This window comes from Panthera leo, chromosome B2, assembly GCF_018350215.1.
Source record: "Panthera leo isolate Ple1 chromosome B2, P.leo_Ple1_pat1.1, whole genome shotgun sequence".
Lineage (NCBI taxonomy): Eukaryota > Metazoa > Chordata > Mammalia > Carnivora > Felidae > Panthera > Panthera leo.
In genome coordinates this window covers 94,401,612-94,415,132 of record NC_056683.1, presented here as the reverse complement: position 1 = coordinate 94,415,132, position 13,521 = coordinate 94,401,612, and the positions used below count along the sequence as shown (strand labels likewise).

The following is a 13,521-nucleotide window of genomic DNA, read 5'->3' as shown; positions in this document are numbered from 1 at the left end:
GGAAAGAGCTCTTGCAAAAACAGCAACAATAATTGTTGAAAGGATGGTAATGACTGAAGGGATGCATCTCTGCTGCACAGAGGTACTAAAGTTGTTTAAAAAAACAAGAACTAAAGACCTATATGGTGAGTCCTAAGGAACTTCATGTTGGATCAGAGCCTCAAAAGTGGATGATGCAGAGGAAGTCCATAAGAGAGCGAGCGGGGTTAGTAAACACAAACTGGATGTGGTCTTCCTTGAAGCTGTACTGCAGCTGCCAGGGGAGTCTCCTTACAACAGGTGTCACCCTGCCACTTGCTAGCATTGGTTGCTTCATAACCATGCACCAGTGCATGTGCTGCATTGCTCTTTCACTTTTCATGGAGTTGCTTTTAGGATCGTCATTTTGAACCTTGTGTTTGGTTAATCCCTCCAACACTGTCCCAGCATCTGAGCAGAGAGCTGGTGTTACGGTGATGGTGTGCTGTAACACAAAGTAGGAGGTTTTATTCTGGTCCTGTGTGCGTAGCCCTGAGTACATCACTTCTCTCCAGATATTTCCTTCATTTCTTCCAGGGCTTTTTTAGCTCTGAAAGTCTAGGCTAGAGGATTTAGCACAACATCTCATAGATGCTGAGGCAGGCTTCCTGGGCCAGGTGGTAGCTGCTGGATGTGAGAGCAGTTTGGGCATTGTGGGTACGGTTGGAGGGCCCTCTGGGGTGAGTGGCTGAGTGTGTGGATGTGTGTGAATTTCTCTGGTGAGCTTCCATCCTTCTTTCCTTGGGCTGCTGCAGTCCAGGTTCACTGAGGACTTCCCTTTTATCCTTGATACTATCTCCTTATGACTCTTCCTTCACAGCTCCTCAGCCTTCCTGCAGGAACAGGTCTTTCTTGCTTGAGCAGTCCATTACCTGTAATGAGGAAGTGGCTTTAGTTTTTCCATCCTTGCCTGTGACAGTACCTCTCCCCAGGATGACTGACTTCTATCCAACAGAACCCATAACTTTCTGGATGCTTTTGGGTATTAGAACTGTTCGTAGTCCAAAGCAGGCTCTCCAGTTGACATGCTTCTTCCCTCTCCTTCCAGTTTGGTGAGCACATGGGGGATGGGGGGGAGGGACTACTCAACCCCCAGCTTGGTGGTTTATTTTTTTTTTTTTTCACATTAAGACTTTATTAAAGGTAGCCCCAAACTAGCACAGCCCAAATATCCATCATCAAGTGCATGAATGAACTAATTGTGGTACGTCTCTATGATGGCATACTACTCAGCAGTAAAAAGGAGCAAACTGTTGATACACTTAACAATAGGGATGAATCTCAGTTATGCTCAGGGAAAGAAGCCAGAAAAGAGGAGTACACAGTGTTGGATTCCATTTGTAGAACACTCTAGAAAATGCAGACTAGTCTATAATGGCACATAACAGTCAGTGGTTGCTTGGGGATGGGGGTGGGGAATGGGAGGGAGGGAATATGAAGGGGCAGAGGGAAACTCTGAAGGACGATCACACTGGAACATTGGAATTGACGTTGTGCAGGTGAGGCCATTCCCAGCAATGATGGTGACTCCAGGTATCTCACCTCAGTTATTCATCATGGATTAGTTTCTCCAGCGGCCATGCAAGGAGGAGGAATCAGAGGAGGGGAAGGGGATTTCTGCTCCTCTGGAGCTGTTTGCCAGCATCTCCTTGCCACAGTCTACTTGCAGTCATGATGGGTGTCTTGGTGCCGCCTCCCTCATGGCATCCTTTTGTAGTGAGATCCCCTCAGTTCTGTTCTGTGATGTGCACGATAAACTCTCTGGCTCATATTTGTGTTGCCTCCCAAGGCTTCTGCTCCCAGCAGGGTTCCCTTGGGATTGCGCCTCTCTGCAGCTCCCCTCTTCCATCCTGATTTCTGCAGAGACCTTTCAAGATGTCTGGAGGCCAGCTACCTTCCCGGTGCCTCTCATTCCAGGGAAAATGACATCCAGGGCTTGCTCCATCCTGGAAGGTGGGTGGTGGTCACCACTGTTCTTTCTCCTCACCTGCCAGCCAAGGCCCTCCGGCCCTCAGTCCCCTCAGCTCCCTCATTCCCTTGGGGGTAATGTGAAACCTGTCTAGCATTTGCCTTCAAGGGACAGTGGTGTCAATTATTTAACATAGACTGTGAGGCTTTAGTTGGAAGGCAGGGTCGTGGGACAATAGAAATTGTCATGTTTTAGAAGATTCTACCAGATCAGAAAAAAATTACTTTTATTTTATTTTATTTTATTTTAAAGATTCGCAGAGCATTTGGGGGAACAAGGAAATCAAGTATTTTGAGGCACTTTTCCCAGCAGAGGGTGCTCTAGATGAAGATTCTGAAAATGTATCCGGTACCTTTAGGAAGGATTAAGGAGAAAATGCCCAGCCTCTTTGTGACCATCTAGCTGAATTCTATATTGAGAACCTAATTCTGTCATAGCTAATTCTTGAAAAAAAAGTTTCTTTTCACAAAGGTAATCCTAATCTTAATGTTTATCACATATCCCTATTGCCATTTTTATATGTTCACTTGTGATCCCTAATAATTCAAATATGTGTCTATTTGTGTGGACATTTATATATTGTACGTACATTACACACGTATTATAAACGTACGTATATGTTGCACTATTGTATATATACACATGTTATACTACATTAACATGTAAAATCACTGCCTGATGCTTGACCCTGTGGGCACAAAGCCAACATTAATTTCCTCACCCTCCCTCCCCCTGCTGAGGTCTAGGCACATGAAGACCCTCGAGGCCTGGTGTGCATCTAGCTCTGCCTGATGAAGCCTACACAGTAATGTCCAGTTGTCCCTCAGGGAATGCTGCCTCACCTGCCCTGTCCTCGTTGGGTAGTTTGGACTTGGAGCAGCAGTTGTCCAGCAGCTTTCTTCCTGGTCAGCCCAGTTCCTGCATTCATTCCCCAGATGCCCAATAAGCCGTTGCCTTGGGTACAGCACTGTGCCAGGGCCAGGCAGTGCTCGAGAGCAGAGACGGGCATGCTCAGGCCTTTTGGAACATGTTTTTGTTATAGGAAACCATTACGTATAAACATTTTTAAACGTTACTAAGGGGCTTAGGGACTCATGACAATTCCCACCATGTTCAGTTTGTGTGTCATTTTTAAGGGACTGTTGTCCTCTTGACCTTAACTTCAGTAATTGAGCTGGAGGCTGTCAGAGTGTGTCATTAGTGAGCCTTCATTTCCTTGTGCTGTACCAGAGAGCCATGCACTCTCTACTAGCTCCCAGAGACTGATGATTCTCTCTGTTCGTCATGGGAGTGGCTGAGTGGTTGTCTTTATATCAGTCCTGGGGTGGATTCCTAACCAGACTTGGCATGTCCCCGGCTCATCACCTGTGTCCTCTCTTTCATCAGCACTGCATGGCGTGGTAATATCCATCATGCTGATTAGCGTGCGGGAAAATCCCAGCAGCATGGTTGGGAAGAAAAGTCAGGAAACCACACAAAAGACCTGAATGTGAGTAAAAAGCTAGAAAGCGGTGCTACTCTATATACATGAACTAACTCCTGACTGGAGTTAGTTGGTTTATGTAGTAGTAGGGTTGGATTTGCTGATCAGTCACTTCTCACCTGACCCCTCTTGATCAGTAAGGGAGAAAAGAAAACAAACGGCACATTCTTAAGTAATCAAGCTTCTCTGCCAGACAACCAACCAGGTAGATTGGAAACAATGGCAGCTACATCATGTCAAGACCCACATTGCTCATTTTACTTTGAATGCGTTTTCTTTTCCTAGAGTTCTCTGTCACATCTGTTTGTGGCGTATTGAGGAACACATCGGATAGTATTTGGGTCGATTTCTGTTATTCCCCCATTGCTGTAGTACCACATTGTATTGGGAGAGCTGCGAAATCTGGTTTAATGACTACCTGTTGAAAATGTTTTTGTTAACACATACCACGTGAGCTTAAGACTACTCCTGTTGTTCTGTACGAATCTGTCTCCTGTTTTTCTTACAAATCCCTAATCAGTTCCCTAAGTGAAAAGACATCCATAAATGTAGATGATAGTTTGACCTTTAAAAGTTTTCATAGGTTAAGTTTTGGAAACATACTTAATATTAAAGAGATGATGTTATGATTCACTACTATTATGAGAGGAATCCAAAGGAGACTGTGAAATAAAATTGATAAATTTTTCCTGCTCTGAAGGCACATGATTAACTCTCAAGGCTATTAAAATCCATTTTCACTCCTTTTGTTAACTTTCCAGACAATTTTAAGTCTCACTGCTTTTTAGCATACTTTTTTTATATACACAATTCTTTTATCATAATACATAAAAAAATACTTTCCCCAGTTTGAAAAGGTGCATGTAGATTCAAAATATGAAAAAAAACCTTTCTTTACTTCCTGGGTTCTAAATGGAAATTATTATATGTAGCAAAGAAATTTCATGTCTGTGGAGATTCGGTTATTAACACAAGACCACATGACTGGAGCTCAGTAGCTCTGGCATAAGATCGTTCATGAGTCGTTCTTTGAAAATGGTAATTTGTTTGATGAAAGTCCACTTATTCTCTCCCTATATATAAATATCAGCTCTGTGTCCTGTCATTTTGAAAGACAACTTTGTAGATAAATGATTAGGAGTTTAAAACATTAATAAGTGATCTTCTGTCCATTTTCTCCTAATATGAGATGAAGAAAAGCTAGTTGATTCAGGTCATTTGGAAAGCCCAGCTGTTCTTATTGTATAGTATTGAGACTGAGAATAGCCAAATCCAGTGACTTTAACATTTTTATGATGCTGGTAATAATAATACATAATAATACAGGTTTATTGCTTAAAATAAAGTATAAGTATCCCGTTCTCTGGAGAAACTATTATTGTCATATAACTTCTGTTTCACACTCCCCCCTTTTTTTTTTAATGGTTATTTTTATTTTTGAGAGAGACAGAGCTATGAATGGGGGAGGGACAGAGAGAGAGGGGGACACAGAATCTAAAGCAGGCTCCAGGCTCTGAGCTCTGAGCTGTCAGCTGTCAGCACAGAGCCTGACGCGGGGCTCGAACTCACAAACTGAGATCATGACCTGAGCTGAAGGCGGACACTCAACTGACTGAGCCACCCAGGCACCCCATCACACTCCTTTCTATAAATGAATGGATGGTGAAGCTGCTGACTTCTTGTAAATACGGAGCAGCCTGACCCAGACCCTGTTCTGAGTGGATAACCGTCACACCTACACAAGGCATTCTTATTTGGGACTAGATTCCCCTGAGGTGTATTCTGGTTGCTGCGTATTTCTCTAAATTCTGTGATGTTAATGGCTCCTGGGTTTGTGGAAGTTATATTCCTGAATGTGCTGAGTCACGTGAGTTTTGTGTTTGTTGGAGCAGCATATAACATAACAGAATAAAATAATAAAATACATACTCCATCTTACAGTTTGAATGGTGTCTGTCAAGAGTTTCCTTGGTAAATACTACTATCTCCGTGTAGCTTAACACCACAATATACACAATTAAAATTTCTTCGTGAATGACTGTGGCTTCTTTAATGAAAGTATAGTCTGAAAACCCCATACCTTATGCCATTTTGGTAAATATCAGTGAGTATGGCAGTTGTTACTGGGTACCCTCTTCAAAAACAGAAGCCCACACTTAACAAAGGTTTTCTCGAGTTAGCATAAAATATGCCAAAATGAGAAACCACAGAAGTTAGAAGGGAACACTTCTTTCCACGCTCCTGTGACCTCTTTGTTTGGGAATTTTCCTGGATCAGGGCTGCTTCCGGGCTAGATCTGAGGGGGGTTGGGAGTTCTCAACCTAGTTGATTCACAGCCCTGCGCTGCATTCTTAGGTGAGCACCTTATCAGGGATCAGCTTGATAATCTGGTTCTGCATCTGCTGACTCGTTTCATTTCTAGCTGATGAACTGGGAGAAATGCACTGCTTGTTGCCTCCGCCTGGGGACTGCGTGGAAGCACAGCAGTTGTGGGCTGTGCTAGTTTACACACCATGTGTGTACAGGGTGTTGTGGTGCCTTGCATGCTGCCACAGGTCAGGTTCCTGGGAAAGCAGACTCGGAAGTTGAAAGGGAGTGCTTTGGAAATCTCCGCCTGTGCTGGGGAAGTGAGCAGAAGAGGAAGGGCTGAACTGTGTGCAGTCATTACAAAGACCTCAGCCAGTTCTGCAGGGAGCTCTCCAGTTGGGTTGGCCTTCAGCATTTTCCTGACTGGGGGCTGAGGGGTCTGGGCTTTCATACCCTTGCATTAATCAGTCATTGCCTGTGGGAAGAACCCGAAAGAATTTGATCTTGAGAAAGGTGGTTCTCTCCAACCCGAGGACAAGCCTAGAGGTTCTTAGCTGAGCATCCCAGCACCCAGCAGACCACGGCATCCACTGCACATGCTGATGTCCATTGGCAGGATGTGCACTTGAGAATGAGTTTATGTAGCTCCTGTCAAGTACTGCTCTGTGAGCCAGATAGCTACACCAATGAGGCGGTTGTAAGAGGGTAAAATTCAAGCAACCATTTTGAGGGGAATTCTATTTCTCTTTTAAAAGAGAAACCTTCTCTTTTGGGGGCCATCCCACCCCCATATCCTCCTCAGATCTCATTCTTTCTCCAGCTTCCCTCCCTGTTAGCTGCATTCTCTGCACTCCCGCCACACTTTGCCCTTCATGCTATCAGTGCTCCTACCCAAGCATGAGCTCTTGAAGGCCTGTTGATCTGTGTGTTTCAGAACCTGGTCAGCAGCAGCAGACTCTCAGTAGATATTAGGAGAATAAACAGCCTCAGCCCTGACTCCCTGAATACCGGATGGCTGTGTTGGTGGCATGTTAGTTAAATCGTGTCTTTGGGAAAGGGGATGGCAAGTTGTTTGGCACCTCAACTCCTGTGAAAACCGACCACTGTGGTGACATTAGCTATCTCCAGTCCCACCCACCCAGAAGCAAGGGGTGGTGGCTGGGGTGGCTTTTGCATTTGTTTCTGTCTGTTAAGGTTCTCCTGGTTATGGATAATGAAAAGCTACATGGTAAAGAATGGTTATTTATGGGGGCACCTGGGTGGCTCAGTTGGTTAAGCATCTGACTTCAGTGCAGGTCATGATCTTGCAGTCTTGCACTGTGCTGACAGCTCGGAGCCTGGAGCCTGCTTTGGATTCTGTGTCTCCCTTTCTCTCTGCCCCTCCCCTGCTTGTGCTCTCTCTGTCTCTCAAAAATAAATAGACCTTAAAAATAATTTTAAAGAAAGAATGATAGCTTTCATCCCTGCTGGTATTGTGTGGAATGCAGTTAGTTACTGGATTTAATATCCACAAATGTAAATACTTGATTTACAGTGATTCTTTGAATTTTTTGTTAATGTTTATTTGTATAAAAGGTAGATTTTCATGAAGTAAGATCATTTTGACTTAAGGAAAATTAGTTTGAAACAATATAGACATAAAGTAGAAGGAAGCTGTGGAAGGCACAGAATTAAGAATTACGTATTTCATAATTGGCCACACTGGCGTTATCCCAGCCTCGTTGCAACAAGTCAGTGCTTTTGAATCAGATTAATTGCTTCCAGAGAACACAGTACTCTTGCTGGTATCATTATTTAAAGAAAAAAAACGGTATTTTGTGAACTGGAATTTGTAGTGTTTCGTGAAGGCCAGATCGGGCCCTTGACTCACCTGCTTTTCTGTTTTCTTTTTATGTGGATCTCAGAAAAGTTACTTTTTTTCTGTTGAGATTTAAGTGTCCTCCTCATCAATAGTATTTTTCTCTTTTCCTCCCAGTGAGCTCCAAAATATATTTTTTAAATTGCCTTGTAGTCTGAACGTGAAGCCGTGGTTAAACATGCATTGCTACAATTTTAGTGGATCAAGGTGTATTTCTAATCTATATATTTTGGGGCAACAATGACACGTATTTTGAAATCTGTCATTTTGAAATGACACTGATTTTGAAATCTGAGACCTTGAGCATTTGAAAATTCAGAGTTTCCAGTTTAGCAGATTTGTTTAGTGGCTATGGAACATCACTGGACTGTGACGAAGAGAGTTACGGTGAAAAAGAGAGACTTAATTGGCATCCCAACAGCAATGTACCTTGGGGTTTCCTGCCTTAGATTAAATATAAACTGCTACAATATTTAGTTCAGCCAGAAATCCTGAGAAAACCTCATTAGATGTGCTTGAGACACAGCTTTCATCAGAGGTTTGGTGCGATTCTGACAGTTGAGTTTTACTGCCCTGTCTTTCTGTTGGCTGAATCACTACAACTCAGTTAACCACCATTTATGATTGCGATACTTTAAGCACTAAGCTATAAAAATTCTGTCTTGATTTAAAGGACAAGAGAACAAAAGTCTGAAGTATTAATGAGGCTGCTTTTCATTACATTTAATAAAGTTATGATGTAAGGTTGCTTGATGACATCAATATAGGACCATTTAAAAATAAGGTGGAACTTGGGGCATCCGGGTGGCTCAGTCGGTTAGGCATCCAACTTTGGCTCAGGTCATGATCTCATGGTTCGTGGGTTCGAGCCCTGTATTGGGCTCTGTGCTGACAGCTCAGAGCCTGGAGCCTGCTTCAGATTCTGTGTCTCCCTCTCTCTCTGCCCCACCCCTGCTTGTGCTCTCTCTCTGTCTTTCGAAAATGAGTAAACATTAAAAAAATAACATTAAAAAATAAAAATAAGGTAGAACTAAAATTCTAGTCATGAGTTTATTCACTATGTATATGAAAAGCTTAAGGAAAGTACGTAAAAACCTAGAAATAGGTTATATAACTCCCAAAGTCAAAGAAGGGACAACGTTCATAAATTTGTATCAGGGGCGATTGGGTAGCTTAGTTAAGTGTCCGACTCTTGATTTCAGCTCAGATCATGATCTCATGGTCATGAGATTGAGCCCAATGTTGGGCTCTGTGCTGGGCATGGAGCCTGCTTAAGACTTTTTCTCCCTCAAGGGGAGCCTGCGTGGCTCAGTCAATTAAGTGTCTGGCTGCAGCTCAGGTCATGATCTCATGGTTCGTGGGTTTGAGCCCCACATCAGGCTCTATGCTCACAGCTCAGAGCCTGGAGCCTGCTTCAGATTCTGTGTCTCCCTCTCTGTGTTCCTCCATCACTCATGCTGTTTCTCTCTCTCTCTCTCTCTCTCTCTCAAAAATAAATTGAACATTAAAAATTAAAAAAATATTTTCTTAAGATCACTTTTCTCCTTCTCTCTTTACTGTCCCCAGCTCTTGCTCTCTCTCTCTCTCTCTCTCTCTCAAAAAAAAAAAGAGAAAGAACGAAAGAAAATTTATATTAATACAGTGCAAAGAGGAAAGAAGGGAAAGCAAGGTGAATACTCAAAATTAACATGGAAGCCAGTACTTCAGCATGACAATTAATGAAAATGGAATACAAATTCTGAAGTTGGGTTTTTTTAAAACTCAGTCAAATCTAATGTTCTTTTGCAAGAGACCCACTTAAAACATAATGACAGGTAAGTTGGAAATACAGTGAGGATGAAAATGGAGAAAAGAATTAACGGAAATCAGAAATTTATGTAAGGATTCTCCAAAACTGACGATATCTGAAAAGACTGTAAGGAGCCAGCAAAAGATAGAAGAGAATGTACCTAGAGTCATTCGGTATTATGTATAATTTGTGGCAAAAACCCATACAGCAAAGTATGATTCATGTTTGTGAAAGGAAACTGTTTCTGAACTCAGAAAAAAAAATGTCACCAGGAAAGAGCAGCCAAATTGAACAGGATTTTCTAGAATATTTGATGAAACTAACTTCTTTGGAATCTCGCTTCTATTTCACAAGTACAAATTATGTCTGTGCTTTAAAATGATTTTTTCTGAGAAAGCGATGCTTAACTTAAGACATCCAACGTGCTGCCAGGTGTTTAAAACAATGGGTATTTTAGACATGCATAGCTGTTATGACTAATTTATAAATGCAAAGAACCAAATTGACAAACAGCTGGTCTACCAAAATGACCCTGTAGATAGACAGTGGATGGACATTTTTGGAGAGCTGGAACCTAATTCCTACAAGTCTAAGCACTTGCTGTTGGTGGTAAGTAAAATCCTAAGTGTTCCATGCTCAGGCACTCTTGTCTAGATGACATTTCGCTCGGTATTATCACATTGCACTGATAGAAGGAATCAGCATATGTGGGCGTGATGGGGGCAGCGGAACAAGTCAGAGTGAACTTTTGATGGTTTCACTTCTACGTGAAAGAAAAGAAGCATGCCCCAAAGGCTGCAGGTAGTTCACAGAAGTATTATTGGAATAGAAAACAGAAACAGTAAAAATACCTTACTGTGTAATGAGACAGAAAGAAATATATCACTATGTTTTTTAAAACTTTTTGTATTATGTTTATTTGTTTATATAGAGAGCATGCGCACAAGCAGGGGAGGGGCAGAGAGAGGGAGAGACAGAATCCTGCCCGTTATGTTTTTTATTAATTATGGGTATTCTCTTTTAAATTAGTTCTACCTTAATTACATTCTTAATTTTTATATCTGTGTATTTCAATCATGCACAGTAATATACTCTAAAAAGAAAGTGTAATTATACAATAAAGAATTAAAAATGAGTTAATGGGGCACCTGGGTGGCTCAGTCCGTTGAGCGTCCAAGTCTCGATTTCAGCTCAGGTCATAATCTCACAGTTTGTGAGTTTGAGCTCCGTGTTGGGCACTGCGCTGACAGTATGGAGCCTGCTTGGGATTCTCTGTCTCCCTTTTTTCTGCCCCTGCCCCTGCTTGTGCTCTCTCTTGCTCTCCCCCCCCCCCCCCATAATTTTTTTTTTTAAAAATGAGTTAAAAAATTATAGATATATAATGACAGTTATTTGCTTCTGGCCATGACGGTGTAACCGGTCTTAGAGCAGCCCTCCTGCCATAAACAGCTAGAAAACTATACAAAATAAAGCATTCATTTGCAGATATTGGTCAACAGGCATTGCTGGACTATCATCTGTAAGAAAGACAAATGCTGTGATTACCCTGTATTTCTGCCTCTCTGGAGCTATTTTCTGGAGTCTGGCACAAGGAAGGAAGAACCCACAGAGTACTGCAGTCTCATTGAACTTGGTATCCAAAGAATTCAGGAAGACTGAAGCCACTGGAATTTGCGGGCAGAGTACCAAAAGGAGGGAACTACCACTAAGTTCCAGAAATCTGCCTTGGTATCCCTTTGTGTCTTTGTGGACTACTAAGTATATGCATAGAATGAAACTTCGTGATTCAAGTTTATAGGGTGCTATAAGCCAACAAGTAACAGGTCTGAGAGACTGTCGCTTTCTGACCAAAGTGAAAAGACCTTGTGAACATCTGGGGTGTTCACTGGTACCCCAGAGAGGCCATGCCTTTGCAGTGAGGCTGTAGATGTTTCCCAGCAAAGCTTGAAAACAAGTTCCGAGTGATCGAGCTGACCCACTAACACATTAACTGCCTCAAAACTTTTTAAAGGAATACAAAAACAAAACACTAAAAAAATCCAGACCACATTCAAAATGTGTAGAATCCAATTTTAAAAAGTTGCTAAGTGTGTAAAGAAGCAGAAAAATGTGACTTATAACCAGGGAAAATAGTAGCCAATGAAACAGATCTCGAAGTGACAGGCAGGATAATGAGCAGAGACTTTAAAAAAAAAAACTGAGAGGCACCTGGGTAGCTCAGTCAGTTAAGCCTCCAACTTTGGCTCAGGTCGTGATCTCACGGTTCGTGGGTTCAAGCCCCGCATCAGGCTCTGTGCTGACAGCTCAGAGCCTGGAGCTTGCTTCGGATTCTGTCTCTGTCTCTCTCTGACCCTCCCCTGCTCATGCTCTGTCTCTGTCTCTCAAAAATAAATAAAATGTTTAAAAAATTTTAAAAAACAACTTATAAAGTAACTTTTAAAGGATTTAAGAAAACATTAGTATAATGAACAAAGAAACAAAAAATTCAAAAATCAACCAAACATTCTTCTAGATGTGAAAATAAACCATCCGAATCAAAAAATGCTCTGCATGGGCTTAACAGCAGTTTAGATACTACAAAAATGTCAGTGAATTTGAAAACAGGACAATTGAAAATAAACCAAAAAGAAAAAAACTGAAACAAAAATGAACACAGCCCCACTGACCTATGGGGCAGTGCTAAGTGATCTAACATTGTGTATCTGAAGTCCTACAGTAAAGTGAAGGGACACAAAAATGTAAAGGAGGGGGAAAAAAAAGGCCAAAAGCGTTACGAATTTGATAAAATAGACAAATCCACAGATCCAAAATGTTCAACAAATCTCAAGCTACTACAGCAAAGCCCATTATTAATTTGCATTAAAACCTAAGATAAAAATCTTAGTTTTAAGATTAAAAAAAAAATCTCACGAGCAGCCAGAAAGAAGAAAACACAAAATTACATGCAGTGAGAAAAAGATAGAAAATTACTTCTCATCTGAAACAATGCAAGGCAGAACAGAATGGAAAGACACTTTCTTAGGCCTACCTTGACTACCATATTTAAAAAGTTACAGTTCCTCTCCCCACATCCTGCCTCCCTTACCTACACCTGTTCATGTTCTCCATGGCATTCATCATTTTATAATATGCTACATAATTCCATACTTATCTTCTCCAGTAGAATGTAACTTTTTTTTCCCTGATTTGTTCACTGATATATCTTTAAATGTCTTGTACATAATGGCTGCTTAGCAACTATTTGTTGAAAAAACATATTAACAGTTGTTGGTAAGTATGTTAAGATTCTCCAGAGAAACAGAACCAACAGAATGTGTGTATACACCTATAGGAGAAAGATTTATTTCTAAAGAATTGGCTAATGTGATTGTGAAGGGTAGGTTGGCAGGCTGGAAATCCTGAGTTTTCAGTTTGAGTGCAAAGGCAGAATTCCTTTTTGCTTGGGAAGGTCACTGTTTTTCTGTTAAGGCCTTCAGGACTGATTGGATGAGGCACACCCACATTATGAAGGGTGATCACCTTTTAAGAGTCCACCAGTTTAAATGTTCATCCCATCTAAAAAACACATTCACAGGGGCTCAGTCAGTTGAGTCTCTGGCTTCAGCTCAGGTCATGATTTCACAGTTCGTGGGTTCAAGCCCCGCATCGGCTTCTGTGCTGACAGCTGAGTCTGGAGCCTGCTTTGGATTCTGTGTCTCCCTCTCTCTCAAAAATAAATAAACAACAACAAAAACAAAAACACCTTCACAGAAACATCCAGAGTAATGTTTGACAAAGTACCTGGGTACCGTGGTCTAGCCAAGTTGATACGTAAAATTAGCCATCACAGTAGGATATGGAAAACAGGAACTGTTACTCACTGTGAAATGTAAGATATAAGTTGGTGCAATCATCTTGGAAAATTATTTGGCCACATCTAAGAAAGTTGAATATGTGAGTGTCTTACCACTGAGCAAGTTTACTTCTAGTTATACACCTGGAAACACACACATAAGGCCACAAATAAATGTGTTCAAAACTTCTCTGAAGTGTGGCTTGTGATAGGAAGAAAATAGAAATAAAACATCTATTCGTGGGAAAATAGATCAATTAATTGT

The 13,521-nt window shown here is 41.6% G+C and overlaps 1 protein-coding gene across 1 annotated transcript in view; it reads left to right on the top strand.

The window, feature by feature from the left end:
* The window catches only part of LOC122220224 (prolyl endopeptidase), a 119,864-nt gene that overhangs the window by 36,448 nt on the left and 69,895 nt on the right, over window positions 1–13,521 (top strand). The window lies entirely within an intron of this gene.